The following is a 15953-nucleotide window of genomic DNA, read 5'->3' as shown; positions in this document are numbered from 1 at the left end:
GGTACAAAGAAGGTGACATACATTCTTTTTGAGACAAGAATTTCCCATCCCTATTTTGTTGTTGTTGTTGTTGTTGTTGTTGTTATTGTTTCAATGCTAAGCCAGAAGATACCTGGAGTCTCTATAAGTAATCGAACTCACTCTGACCGGTGTGGCTATGCCAAGATTTCGGGTTCGATCCCAGGTAGGGGGAGTGCAGGAAGCAGCAGATGGATGTTCTGCTCTCACATCAATGTTTCTCTCTCTCTCTCTCTCTCTCTCTCCCTTCCCCTCTCTCTAAAAATCAATAAAAAGATTTTGGGGGAAAATAATCAGACTCATGCAATTGAGTCAGCTCGCCACAGCAAGGCAGTAATGTCTGGCAGTAGCCAACAAAATAAAGTTGTGTTTTAAACTCATTCCAGTTCTCAAGTACATTCTTTGCAATCTAAAAAAAAAAAGAAAAAAAAGATAGCCCTGGTTGGTTTTGCTCAGTGGATAGAGCATCAGCCTACGGACTGAAGGGTCCCAGGTTGGATTCTGGTCAAGGGCACGTGCCCAGGTTGCGGACTCAATCCCTAGTAGGGGGTGTGCAGGAGGCAACCGATCAATGATTCTCTCTCATCATTGATGTTTCTATCTCTCTCTTCCTCTCCTTTCCTCTCTGAAATTAATAAAAATATTTTTTTAAAAAATTAAAGAAAAAATAATAATAGAGAAAATTCAGATAAATTTAAATCAAAGCCAATGATAGCAGCTATAATGATTATTACTTTATTCACCTCCACCTACTTTATACAAAGCATCAACAACATCCAGTTCCTGTAAGAGCAACTATTTCTACTACTTTGTGCAGAAAGTATCATTGAATAAATCTGTGTCAAAAAGAAAAAAAAGATAAAAGAGAGAATTGGAGGGAAGGAGGGAAGGAGGAAGAGACACCATGGCAATGGGGATGATGCCCCAACAGATAACAGCTGCCTTGCCTTGTGTAACACTTGGACTGCCAAGAATAAAGCTTTAAAAAATTGTTTCTGCAACATTTTTCCTGCCTTTCAAGGGCCACTAATTATAAAACAGATTTCTAAGACATGTTTATAATCAGGTCTACATAACTGAAAGCAAATTGGAATAGATGCAGATTTACAGAAAGATTCTATCATCATAATTTAACTTCTAGAAACACCACTTCCCACCCACCTCCCCCAGCCCTAGTGGGTGGATTCCTGGCTCCTATCACTTAGAGCATCTCGAACAGACTAACAGTAGTTCCAGCTATGGCTCAGCCACCATCTGTGGCTGTCTTTCACAACCCTGGCCATCAAGGACAAGCAATATTTCAGTGCTGTTTGGCTTGGCTAGGTTCCTCCAGACATAAGCTAAGTGTTCCCATTTTTTATTCTCTGGGATTTGAGCTCCAGCAGAGTTTGAAACATGACATTCAGAACCTAAAACTGACCTTGATTATAAGATTTTGACTGGCACTGAGACAACTAATAGAAATATCTATGTTGGGAGAAAATTAATCCTCTACTAGGTTCTTAGAATTCACTTCCTCTACAGAATATCATAGCAATTAACGTAAAACAAAATCTGCCACCCCAAAATATGCCTTTTGAGATATTGATCATTGTAAGCTGGTTATTTTCAAGAAACGAACTCAGGAAAAACCATTGACCTTCCCTGTCTAAAAGGAATTTAGACAGAGAACCTGCTCCAAGAAAGAACTATTATCAGAGATAACTATAGTTTAACACGAACAAAGTGTTATAGGGAGGAATCTAACAAGTCCTCCCAGTTCCCATGGTCAAGATGATCCAGCAAATACTTATTTACCAAATATTTGCTTTTCAATCTCCATGTGAATTGCCTTCCGGCCCTTTGAAGTCCCAAATCACAACTCCTCCCCACTCTCCTTAGCTCAGATGGCATATAAGCCTTTAACTGTCCCATCTGTTCTTGGGTCCCATATTCTTAGGGAACCCCCCATATGTACATATGCAATAAATCTGGGTCCTTTCTCTTGTTAATCCGTCTCATGTTAGTCTGATTTAGTCCAGCCAGAAGAACAAAGAAGGGCAGCTGGAAACCCACTACCAACAACAAACACCAACACACTGGCCTGCTAGTTGGGTGAGATGAGTGAGGCACTCAACTTGGGGGTGGGGGAGGAATTGAAGGGAGGGAACACATCCAGTAATCAAGACAAATAACATTTTGTTGCAATATTTTAAAATATCAAAATATAAAATAACCGTGATGAAAGGCTATGAAAATTTTTAAATAAAGACAGGATATAACCCTGCACTTGTACAACTCACTGACTATATCCTAATCTCAGTCCTACTGAATCTAGTATTTACTTAAAATATTGATATTAAAAATTGAGATACATGTACACAATAGAATACTACTTGGCCATAAAAGGGAAGGAAATCTCACCCTCTGTGACACCATGGATGGACCTGGATAATATTATGCTGAGTGAAATAAGCCAGTCAGAGGAAGATAAGTACCATATGACTTCTCTTATATGTGGAATCTAATACTCAAAACAGAAACAGATTCAGATACAGAGAACAGACTGAAAGCTGTCAGAGGGGAGGGGGGGTGGGGGCTGGATGAAAAAGATAAAGAGATTTAGCAAAAATAAAAAGGGGTTGTTGGAGATAGAAGAGGGTAAGAGGGGAATAAATAGTTATGGAAGGAGACTTGACTTGGGGTGGGGAACACACACTACAATATACAGATCATGTGTTATAGAATTGTACACCTGAAACCTATGTAATTTTATTAACCGATGTCTCCCAAATAAATTCAATAAAAATTAAATTTAAATTTTAAAACAATAAATAAAAAATAAGTAAAATACTGGTATTTTCATTTTATTGCATTAAACTATTACTTAATTGTTGAATTTTGGTACCCCCTTAAATTTTTCACTCAAGAAGACTGCCCACACCCTGCCTCAGCCCTGCCACCACATATTAACTTAATACTCAGAGGAAACCCTATGAGGTAGCTCTACAGTTACTCTCATTTGTAAGTGAGTAAACAAAAACAGCTACTTTGCCTAAGATCACAGAGCTAGGGTAGCCAAGTCAGATTCCAAACTCAGCTATGTGGCTCAGAGTCCATGCTCTAAAGACACCATACTACCTCTCAGAGCTTTGCATCACTAAGGCATTCAACATAAATCTATATAGGCCTTAATTTTAAGAAATATGTGGAAAACAATCCAAATAAACTATAATTAATGACAATTTGGGCAAATTTAGTCTTGACTTATTCATCTCTAATCAATGTTCTGCAATGTTTACACTGTGTTAATTCCACCAAACTCCTGGAATTTTTCTAATTTAATCTTTAAATCTTTAGCCACCTTAACTCTTGGAATGAGCCAAGGAGAGAGGGGATGTCTGGATCCTCACTTAAAAGGCCAAGATTACACAGCCCAGCCGTTGTGTCTCAGTGGTTGAGCATCAACCTATGCACAAGGAGATTCATAGGTTTGATTCCTGGTCAGGGCACATGCCCAGGTTGTGGGCTTGATCTCCAGTAGGGGGTGTGCAGGAGGCAGCCCATCAATGATTCTCTCTCATCATTGATGTTTCCCTCTCTCTCATTCCCTCTCCCTTCTTCTCTGAAATCAATAAAAATATTTTTAAAAAATAAATAAAGTGATAGTTTAAAAAAAGAGAAAGGACAGATTTGAGTGGCCTGAAGTAGCTGGTGCCAGTAATTCGGTTCTGAGATGAACCTGGTACATACCCTCAAATACTGTCAGTGTTAGGAGGCTAATTGAGCTACAGTGTGCATTGCAGGACAATGTTCACAAATACTCCCAAATAATGTGTTCATTTACAAAGAGGGTAGAATTTAGAAATAAATCCACTTCAGCTACAATGGACTCACCTCATTTAGGCAGATGTTAGTGGACATTGCCGTCAAAAAGGGTCAGTGAAACAGGCTGAAAAAGAATCTGGAAATGATATCATGGGAAGAATGGTTGAGGGAACTAGGACTATTTTGCTTGTGGGAGGGAGGATGGGGAGGAAACAACTTAAAAGTCAGGCAAGTGGTGCCTAGCAACTATTTTCAATTATCTAAAGAACTAATGGATTTAATTTATGTGGCTCCAAGAGACTTAAGTTGGACAAGTAGATGACAGTTTATGGGTAGCAGTTTGAAGAAGTTGGCTTTCATCTCAGTATAAGGCGAAAATCTCCCAACAATTAGACCTGTCCAGCAATGAAAGAGCCTGATCCAGAGGAGGCAAGTTGGCTGTCAGCTGCTATAGAAAGGGTCCAAAGGATCCAGCACAGAATGGCCACTTGGACAGAAGGACTTAAAATCCCTTCCAACTCGAAGACATTAAGCAATGGAACAAATAATTAAACTTAACACATTCATTGTTATGCATAGTGTTTAGTTCCTAAAAACCCTAGAAAACTGAAACAAAGCCATGAGCTTACTGGAAAGGAGGTCTTACACTTTTATTTTATTCCAAGCTGAGATTCTTGATTTTTTTTTAATTACTAAGCCACTGAAGTAATGAGAGTTAAAAATCTTCTACCATCTCCTCCCTCGGTGCTCCAGACACCTGCTTCCTCTTCTCTCCACTGATGGAAAGCTCACTCCTACATCAGGCTCTTTCCACATGCTGTTCCCTCCGTCCCCAAATCTTCACACATCTGGCTCCTACCCTCATTCAGTGCGCAGCTTCAACATCACCTCGGGGAGACCTTCTCCAACTCCACCATCTAAAGCGGTCTTCCCCAGTCACTATCCAGCATTGCACTGTTGTGTTTTCTTCATAGTTCTTACACAAGATATAAGGTATAAGACATAAGGAATACAAGGTTATCTTGATTATTTTTCCCTTGTATATAGCACATCTTCCCTCCCGCCAAAAACATTTGTTGAACTGAACTGACACTAATGGATTTACTATTCAGATGGCAACAGACTATAACTAAAGTTATGAAACAGATCAGCTTACAGGGAGGTGATAATGAATACCATATTACAAGTGCAGATTAGCAATAAAAGAAATGTCAGAGAAGAAAATGACATGTAGCTGCAACAGCTGTGGAAAAAGCTTCACGGAGGCGATGAACGGAAGATAGACTTTGAGAGATGAGTAAGTGTGAAAGGCATTACTGGAGAAAGGTACATCTGAACAATGCCCTCCCCTTCTGGTCCATGATGTTAACATTTCGCCCACACACATATACTCCGCCATGACTCATGAGAACATAATACAGAACCTAGAACCCTAGATTGTAAGTGTCTTGTGGGTAGAGCCCATGTTTTATTTTTCAGTGGCTCCCTGTACCTGATGTGGGCACAGAAAGGTCTATCACTTGACTAATGAAATATCAAATTCAGGTATTATTCCAGAACTCTTACCATTATGATAAAAAGCAACTTCTACCTCCCCACAATAACATATGGTTTCTGTGTTAGACCTCTTAGTCCTTTTTGGAGGAGGGAGAAGGAAGTCGATGTTTCCTTTTTTAGATGTTTAATGTTTTAGGGACAGAACAACCACAAACCATGGACCTCTAGTCTACCCTTAAAGAACCAGCTGAATCTCTGTGTACCTGCGGATAACTAAGCTGCAGTGATTCCCTGCCCACGGTCCCTGTGTGGCATTTATGAGACATGAATGGACATTTCACTAGTTACTGGAGTACCTGAATGGCAGCATGGGAAGTTTTATCCCTAGCTACGGAGTCCCAAGTTTGAATGCAAGCTTCTCTACCAACTGGCTGTTGGACCTACGGCAAGTAACTCAACCTCTGAGGCCATTTCTTTATTTTCAAAGTGACCTAGTAACAACAGCTCTGTAGATTTGTGTGTGGACTAAAAGATAATATGCACACAAGAGCCAGTACCGGGCCTAGCACAGGCTTGACTCACTGCAAATGTTAGTTATAATGACCAAGTCACAAGAATTACAAAAAGTGCCAGCATCACCGGTTGCTGATCAAGAAGAAAGTGCTAAAGAACAGAAAAACAGTTGATTTCTAGATTCTTGGCAATTTGATGAGCAGGAGTAACTCTGCATTATTTCAATACTGTCACTCTCACTGGCTAAGTAAGGGATGCTTGACCTGTCATTTAACTAGTATAAGAATTCTTGAAATTTAGAAGTGAGGCTGTTAAAATATAATATCAGCATCTACTTGGACTTTGTGAAGCTATACAAATGAGACCTTCTGTGCCATAAAGGCCAACCTGGGAACCAAACTGCAAGTGTTGGAGGGGAAAGGCACAGAGTAATCCAAAGCCTCTACTACCTGCTCACGCGTTGGAAAACCAATCTAGTCTGCTGAAAGACAATAATACATGGTTGTCATATCTAACACCCTGTGAAAGCATACTGTCTAAAACTGTACAAGACAGCCGAAACTGGTTTGGCTTAGTGGATAGAGCGTCGGCCTGCGGACTGAAAGGTCCCAGGTTCGATTCCGGTCAAGGGCATGTACCTGGGTTGCAGGCACATCCCCAGTGGGAGATGTGCAGGAGGCAGCTGATCGATGTTTCTCTCTCATCGATGTTTCTAACTCTCTATCTCTCTCCCTTCCTCTCTGTAAAAAATCAATAAAATATATTTAAAAAATAAAAAAATAAAACTGTACAAGACAGACATAATTTCCAAGTCCTTAAATCTCACAACATGGACCGCACAGAGTGCTGAAGAGCAGACGGTATACTATAATGCCCTTGAACAATATACTTGGTAGATTTTAAAGGAAACGGGCAATTCAATATGTCATGTATAATGGGTGGATTTATAGCTAATAGCCTAGTACTCGATTTACTAGTTTCATGATCAACTGCCATCACTTGAGTTCAAGGAAGTTTGAAGCAGAAATTTGAAAGATTCATAAAGTACGGTGGCACAGTGTTTGTGTGTACCTTAAAGATGAAGCACAAACAATGGAAGCTGGAAAAGGTGATATGGAGCAGATATAACCCTTTCCTTTGACACCACTCTAGCTCACCTGCAGTCACTTCACACAGCATCCCAAAGGTAAAATTTTCGGAGGTCAAGCCAAAAGTCACTGTCCTATTTAAAACCCCTTCAATAGCTTTCCAGTGCCATGAAATAAAATCTAATCCTTTCCAGGACCCTTTCGGCTCATATTTGTTCATCGCTTTCACCTGACCTCTTTCCACATTCCCGCTGCTTGTAAGGATCCAAAAATACTGCCTTCTTTCTGTTCCTCAAACAAGCTGTGCTTGTTTTCACCTCAGGCCCTTGGCCCTTGCTTCTCCCGCAAACACTTGTGATCCTAGATCATTGCATGTTCATCCCTATGGCTATTCATTTCTCAGAGAGAACTTTCCTAATCACACCACCTAGGATATAGCCACCTTAGCCCTCATTACTAACTCCTCACCATTTCATTTCCTTCATAACATATTCTTCTATCTAATACTATCCTGTTTTCTCCATATGGACTCATCTGTCCTCTCAACCTCCTCATTCTCTCACCTCTCTGGGGACTCGCATTTCTAAAAACAAATAGATATGAGTACGTGGTCAAAAAATATCTGCTGAATAAATGGAATAACAGAAATTAAAAATGCTTTTGAAGAGCCCTGGCCAGGTGGCTCAATTGGTTGGAATATCATCCTGTACACCAAAAGGTTGCAGGGTGATTCCTGGTCAGGGCACATACCTAGTTGCAGGTTTGATCCTCAGTCAGAATGTGTATGGGAGGCAACAACTGATCAATGTTTCTCTCTCACACCTCTCTCTCTCTCTCTCTCTCTCTCTCCTTGCCTCCCTCCCTTCCTCTCTCCCTCTAAAGTCAATAAAAACATATCCTCCGGTGAGGATTTTTAAAAATGCTTTAAGAAGCTTTAAAAACACAGAAAGCCCTGGCCAGTGTGGCTCAGTTGGTTGAGCATCGTTCCATGCACCAAGAGGTCACCAGATCAATTCCCAGTCAGGGTACATGCCTAGGTTGCAGGCTTGATCCCCAGGGAAGGGGCGTGGGGTGCAGGAAGCAACCGATCAATGTTTCTCATTGATGTTTCTCCCTCTCCCTTCCTCTTAAAAAAATCCATTAAAAAATTTTTTTTAAAATTACCACCATACATACATCTATCTAAGTGGGCAAAAGTTATCAACTAATATAACCCCAAGTTAGTTTGTTGGGGGTAGTGGGACAAAGACACAGGAAAGAAAAAAAATAAAATAACAAATTTCAGGTGTCAGGGTAGTATTATGGGTAATTTTTATTGTCTCTTCAATTATTTCCATTTTCACATTTACTAATTCTTCTAAAAGGCATGATCAGAAAAAGCTACTTTAAAAAAATGACAGCACTGAAAGAATGCTCAGATTCAGCAGCTCCTGTGGCTGAGACCTACTGTCATGGAATGTGGAGAGTGGCTACAGTGTTTGGACCGGTTCAAGCCTCGGACTAATGAGAGGGCACAGTCCTCTCATGGCCACATGCAAGTCCCAGCTTGGAGGACAGAGCCCTCCCAGCACAATTATAGCCAACAGCTATAGCTGTAAGCTTGAACCTATGGTCCGAACACATGGCCCCACATGCCTGGGTGATGTGGGCTTGATAGAGTTCAGGTGCATGTAATTGAGTACGATCAAAACCCACGAGAATGTTGTAAACATCTTGACCACGCCCTTACTTTGCCTCGTGGAATCTGGCTAGAAAATAAAGACACGGCTTGTGGTCCATGGTGCTATCTCTCTCCATCAGAGAGGGTGGTGTCCCGCCAAGACCCAGCTTTCTTGTCTGTCTTTTCTCAATCCTTCACTGCCCCCACTCGGGCTGACTGAACCTGGCTGAGCTGGCGCGGCACATAAGGCACCCAATGTGGGGCTGAGTATGCCATGGTTGTGCCAGCCTGCCACAATGGAACACTTGGTTCCAGTCACAAATAGTTCTCTACAATATATAAAAACCCTCAAAGGAACCAGAAGGTAAGGGGGTGTGGAGTGGACCTGCAGACTGAGGAGATGCTTCAAAATTGGTCAGACTCCTTGGCCTGGGTTACATCCCCGCTCGCACCAAACTAGAGAAAAAATAGAATATAACATATTCTATAAATCCTGTAATAAGCCAAGAACCCTGTAGGATCTACACAAAGGCTAACTATATAATATTTTAGGTATATTGTTAAAATCTGTCTCTCAAGTCTCTCTAACACAGCTTCTCTATCATCCAATATAATGTAAGTTTTCACTTACACAGAAAGATACACTTATATTTAATGAGTACCCCTCAAAAATGCCCCCAAACCCTGAACCAGGTCATCTTTTCAGAGAAGAGTGACTCAGACCATAGTCTAATTTGAAATGCTAGTCCCATGTGCAAACCCCAGCAAGAGCTGCAGTTAGTAATTAAGAGCAGAAACAGGCTTGTCCTTGAGCATCTTTTCTCTCAGTCAAGTCCAGGATGCTTTCAAATAAAAATTTGCTAACTTTCCTGCACTTAAGATAGAGCCAGTCCAGAATAATGTGATTTTCAAAACACCACTATTTGTCCAAACCTTAACACAGGATTCTCACATCTTCAGAGGAAGGTTTCAGTCACCCAGCACTCAACAAAGAAAGCTCTCACTACACATAAAAAGTGTGAATGGGACTGAGAGCGCACACGCGCGCGCACGCACACACACACACACACACACACAAAGTCATGACTGAGGGCCCAGCCCCTGTCGATCTAAGAGAACTCTTCTATTTACTTATGCAGTGAGCCAAAAATTTGGGGTGAGTCTTCAAATAAGGTACTTGATAAGTCTCAGCCTGCATGGCTCCAGGCAGACGAGGCAAAGCTAATGTGACAGCTAACAAGGCTAATCTCAAATCTACAGTGAAGGGAAGCAGAGTCTGTCACACCAAAATATGCCTCTTTGGGATATTATTTTAGGCTGGTTAATTTTAAGAACAGCAGACATGAGCCCGGCCAGCATGTGTGCTCAGTGGTTGAGTGTCGACCTATGAATCAGGAGGTCACAGTTTGGTTACCGGTCAGGGCACTTGCCCGGGTTGCGGGTTCAATCCCCAGTTTGGGGCCTGCAGGAGGCAGCCAATCAATTATTCTCTCTCATCATTGGTGTTTCTATCTCTCTCTCTCTCTCTCTCCCTTCCTCTCTGAAATCAATAAAAAAATATTTTTTTCAAGTTTTCCAGAACACATGATGACGTCAAAGACATTTCAACCTGCAGCAGAAGCTTCGAGCCTGACATCTTGAAATCTTCGATGGCTGTCCCCTTGGCTCAGAAACTGATTTACAATTTGCTCCAATCATTAACTGTTGTTTTTCTTTTGTTTTATAGAGATGCCTCTTATTAATTACCTGATTGCTTGCTCAATATAAACCTAATGTCAGGAGCTCACCTGCCAGACCACATTTTGAAATGAGAGACAACTGCTTAACTGACCTGACCTAGTCTCACGATTAAGGCGCCTTTAATAAGATATGGAACAATCTACCAGTATTGCTCCTGGAATGTGAAACTTCTTATTTGAAGTTTCAAAGATGGGACTGAAGGGGAACAGCACTTGCCACTCCAAAATCTGCCTCTTTGGGATAGTGATTATTTTAGACGGGTTAATTTTAAGAAACAGCAGCAGACAGGGGAGAAGCTCTGAAAACTAAGTAGAAGTTACCCTTTGTAAAGAACACTTACATTTGTAAAGGAAATCTCCATTTGTGAGGGTACTTCCCTCACTTTACCAGGCAGGCCTGCCTTCACTGTCAACGCATAACAATATTATACTTGTTTATTGTGCTTTTCCTGGTGACCTCTCATAACTGACTCTCCACCTCCAACATCCTTTGTCCTTAGCTGAAGATGGTATTTAAGGGGATAGCTTCTGCCCTTTTGGCAAGTTACTGTTTTCCTGCGTCTTCCCTATATATATACAGATGTAAAGATACATGTTATTAAACATTTGTTTCTCTCCTGCTAATCTGCCTCATGTCAATTTGATTATTAGACCAGCCAGAAGAACCATGAAGGTGTTAAAGAGAAAAACCACAAGCCCCCAAAATGGCCTCACTGGTGCTAAAAACCCATGATACCAAACCTAGATTTAATACCTGGTCTAATTACATTTTTAACCTCACCGGACACAATCTTAATCAACCAATCTAGACTTTTCTGGTCAACACCAAAGAGGTAATCTGTTACTTGGGCACTCTATATCCCCCAGAGAAAGAAGCATCTCAGTTATAAAAAGTCATGGAGATATAAAGTACAGCATAGGCAATATAGTCAATAACCTTGTAATAACTGTGTATGGTGTTAGATGGGTACTAGACTTATGGGGGTGATCAGTTCACAAGGTATATGAATGTCTAATCACTATGTTGTACACCTGAAACTAATATAATTTTGCATGTCAACTGTAATTGGAAGATAAATTATTCATTTAAATAAAGATATATACATATATATATATATATATATGCCTAATATGCAAAATGTCCCCTCGGAAGTTCGACAGACTGGGAGTTGGACAGACTGGGAGTTCGATTGCTCGCTATGATGTACGCTGACCATCAGGGGGCGGAACAAAGGAAGGCCCCGGCCAGCAGCTGGGGAAGGGAGGCCCTGGCTGGCAGCTGGCAGCTGATAGGGACCCTACCCATGCACAAATTTCGTGCACTGGGCCTCTAGTATAGGAATTTTTTTAAAAAGTGCATGATGAAAAACCTTTTCATGCTCCCCACCCCCAACCCCTTCCAAAGAAAAGATAATCTGTTTTCTTTTGTTAATGGCTCCCTTAGCCAACCCTTCTGAATGCCCTTCTCGTTGCTAGATGGGAAGTTGCCCCTCCATGAACACTTAATAAAGCCAATTCCATGTTCTAACAAAGGGTAGAAGAAAATTTTTCCTCCCTCAAAATAGTAAGTACAAACTTTTACCAAAAATCAGAGCTAATTAAACAGAATGGATTTGATAACTGGAGGCTGTTTGACTCCTTCTGGGGAAGGTGTCCATAGAATTCCTGACCCATTGTTGAACTCCTTTTATGTTTGCTTGTTTGCCAAATCCCTCTACCAGTGGGATCTGAGACATGGTGAAATAGAAGGGACAGGGGCACAAGATCATCTCAATATTGCTATAGCCCCCAGCACCTGGTGCGATAGAATAGTAAGAAGCTAGTAAAATTCCAGGACAAGTGGAATAGGAAAACTAATACAGATAAAGAGCAGTTTGCAGCCACCTATTAATTCCTATCTTCGCTAAACCAAGGACACTTAAGGGCCCTAGCTGGTTTGGCTCAATGGATAGAGCTTCAGCCAATGGACTGAAAGGTCCTGAGTTCGATTCTGGTCAGGGGCACATGTCCAGATTGCAGGCTCGATCCCCAGTAGGGGGTGTGGAGGAGGTAGCTGATCAAAGATTCTCTCTCATCATTGATGTTTCTATCTCTCCCTCTCCCTTCCTCTCTGAAATCAATAAAAATATTTTTTACAAAAAAAGAGTAAATGGTTTGCACTTCTCCCCAACCAGAGGGTAAATAGCTTAAATCACCCTACTCAGAGAGAGAGAGAGAGAGAGAGAGAGAGAGAGAGAGAACAGAAATCCAATTAAGTGCCATTTGCCAACCACACCTAAGGGCAGACAAATTAAGAGACTAGCCCAGCCAGTGTGGCTTAATGGTTGAACATCTACCCATGAAACAAGAGGTCACAGTTCAATTCCTGGTCAGGGCATGTGCTGGGGGCTGGGGGCTCAATCCCCAGTGTGGGGTGTGCAGGAGGCAGCTAATTAGTGATTCTTTCTCATTACTAATGTTCCTATCTCTCTCCCTCTTCCTTCCTCTCTGAAATCTTTAAAATATATATATTTTAAAAAGACAATCTCATTTTCATTTTGGTACATCAGCAAATGAATATTCTATTAACCTGCCCTAAGACTTCCCCTAAATTCCCGGCTTTTAAAACCCCTAAAAATGAAAACATATCCCCTAATTGGCAGCTCATCCTGGGCTAACCCCCTGAACCTTGTCCCCAAGGCCCCCTATTCTCTGACTTCCCAGTGAGCTAAGGCAGCCCAACCTAGGCTCTCCTGTTGCTTCTCCTATGCTCTTCCTTGTTTCATTCTCCTAAGTATGTTTTTGCTGTGGTCAATAAATTCTTGCTTACTTTTCTACACTTTGTCTCTTGATTGAAATCTTTCCTTCAAGAAGACAAGAACGGAGGTCTACTTGTTAGGGGCAGAAATAGAATATTGGGGACTAGCTACAGACATAAGAAATCTTAATCATGCTGATAACCTTGATTGTTCAGATTAAGGAAAGCACATTCTAACCTGGGGCTGTATGTCCCTGGGACCTGGGAGTCAACCTTGGAATGAAGTCCATTCTCCTATTATCATAGATTAACAACCTTGTAGCCCAATCAAGGCCCGCCCCAGCCCACATTGCCTGTAATACCCATTTTGCATAACCATTCTGATTTCTTTTGCCTACTTCACCATAGAGGGGTGCAGAGTAGATTTTTGGAGATGACCTGCTGCTCTCCCATACTGCCAGCATTACTGGAATAAATGCTCATTTGTGATTCAACTCTGTCTCGGCTTAATTGGCTCAAGTAGTGACAGGCAGCCAGACCCATTGGTTGTTCCATTTCATCCTTATCTTCTCCTCTCCCCGGTAACACTAGAACACTGTTTGACACATAGCAGGTACTCAGTAAGTACCTATAGGATGAGTCACTGACATAGGTTGCACTTTGTTATAACTGTATGTGGCCTCAGCAATCGAACCAAGCCATGTGCAGAAAAGAGACCAAGTCTGCCAAGGTAGGTGGAGGAAGGAAGATTTCCCAGAAGCAAAGAGCAGCTCTTCCCTGAAGGAGCAGCTTTTCACCAGGCAGAGGCTGCCAGAAAGCCATGTGGACAGGGGTATGCCCTAATGGAAGCTGCAGCAGATGGCCGAGCTACTTTCCAATTCAAATTCCTCCCAAGGTTTTATTTCCTGGGGTTTTGTTGTTTCATCATCTCCTTCAAACATTCAGCTATAAAGGGGGTACATACTCAGGGGTTGTTGTGTTTCTCTACCAGGGAATTAGCCGAAAGAAAACAGCAGGTAACAAAAAAATAAATACTGTGGAATGTTTTATTTACTGGGCAGTAAGACTCTTAGACTTTCTGAGAAATATAATCCAAAAACAGTCTCCAAGTCCACTAGAAATAAGCCACTTTAAAAACAAATTGCTAGCCTTTATTTTTCTTCTCTAAACGGGTTCATGCAAAAACTACTTGATTCCCAACAGAAAAAAAAGAAAAAGGTAATCTAAACATTTCATAGTCACTTCTTCTTACTCCAAGGAGAAATCTGGGAGGGAGGAAGAGGAGATGGAAGTATTTGAAAGAGAATAAAAACTGACATTCAAAATGCAGAACAAAGGAAAGTTAAATAAAAAAACAAATGAGAATAAGGGAAAAGAGCAAGTGGAAATTTTTCAAAACCTCTAAGAGCAGAAATACACCCCTTCCCATCACATTCTCTTTAAAAATGGAAGAGCCCTGGCTGGTGTGTCTCAGTTGGTTGAGCACTATCCCGTGCACCAACAGGTCACCGGTTTGATTCCTGGTGTGGGGGGAGAGGGAGGCAGCCAACTGATGTCTCTCTCACCCTCTCCCTTCCTCCCTAAAAATCACTGAAAACATTTTATAAATAAATAAACAAACAAACAAACAAACAAGGAAAGGGCCAATAAGCCAGCCCCAAGGAGGAAAGGTGTGAAGCCCTTCATGCCAGAAGGAAACAAGTCAGGTATAGAGAATGCTAAGAAATGGGCTCAATCCCACTCCAGCATTTCCTCCCCTCACTATGCCTCCATCTCCCTACCATGCACAAGGGACCTCATCACAAAACCCTTAGGTTGAGAGAGCCAGCCTTCCCTCTCACACTGCTCTCCCCCAAAACAGAAAGAACCACCCCAAACTCTGAAATAAAATGCATTAGAATGTGGTATTAAAATTAAAATAGACCTAATTTAAGTAACTAAACCTCCCAGAGAAAATTCCAGGTGTAACCAGTGCTCTTCCTTCTAAGAGATGGATGTGTGTGTGTGGGGGGGGGGGGGGGAGTATTCTTGAAAATCAAAGTAAAAACTTGCTTTTACTACCAGCTTGACATAATAAACTCTGCCTTTGAGATACTTAATTCCTAACTTTTCAAATTAATATGTGCTTCTGTAATCAAGATCCCTGGATAATGCCCTGGCTGGTTTTGCTCAATGGGTAGAGCGTCCACCTGCGGACTGAAGGGTCCCTGGTTGGATTCCAGTCAAGGGCACATGCCCGGGTTTCAGGCTCATCCCCAGTAGGGGGCGTGCAGAAGGCAGCCTACCAGTGATTCTCTCTTGTCATTGATGTTTCTATCTCTCACTCCCTTCCTCTCTAAAATCAATAAAATTTTTTTAAAAAGATCCCTGGATAATAACCACCTTGGACACTGGGAACAGAAGCGATGGTCAAGAACCCCGTTTGCAATAACTTCTCATAAAGAAGTTGATAATTATAAGCATCTGCATCCCAGGAGGGTTATGTACCTGGCTTGCAGCACAACAGCTACCTCTCGCCTTTTAATGCCAGTGAAAGAGCTGGTGTGAAGGTGGAGTGGAAGGAGAGGGAAGAGGGCTGTCCTGAAAGCCTGGGAGATCAGGCGATCTTTATCCCCAAAATCATCACGCAAGCCAAGGGAGGCATTCTCAACAAGCCAGCTCTGTGCAATCTGGATTCAATATGCAATTTATCAGATCTCGTCTCCTACTAGTCTCCTCACGGCCAGACCCGGGCTTGGAGACGGGGGAGTTCGTGGTGAGAATTTACCTTAGCAAATGGCCACGGAACAGGCAGGCCTTTCAGAGCCACCCAGGGCTCTGCCCGGAGACCTGAGGCTACACCGAGGGGCTGGAACAGCGCGCGGCTCCGAGCACCGCGGCGCCACAGGTTCCCG

This window comes from Myotis brandtii, unplaced genomic scaffold, assembly GCF_000412655.1.
Source record: "Myotis brandtii unplaced genomic scaffold, ASM41265v1 scaffold26, whole genome shotgun sequence".
NCBI classification, from domain to species: Eukaryota; Metazoa; Chordata; class Mammalia; order Chiroptera; family Vespertilionidae; genus Myotis; species Myotis brandtii.
This window is presented reverse-complemented; position numbering follows the sequence as displayed.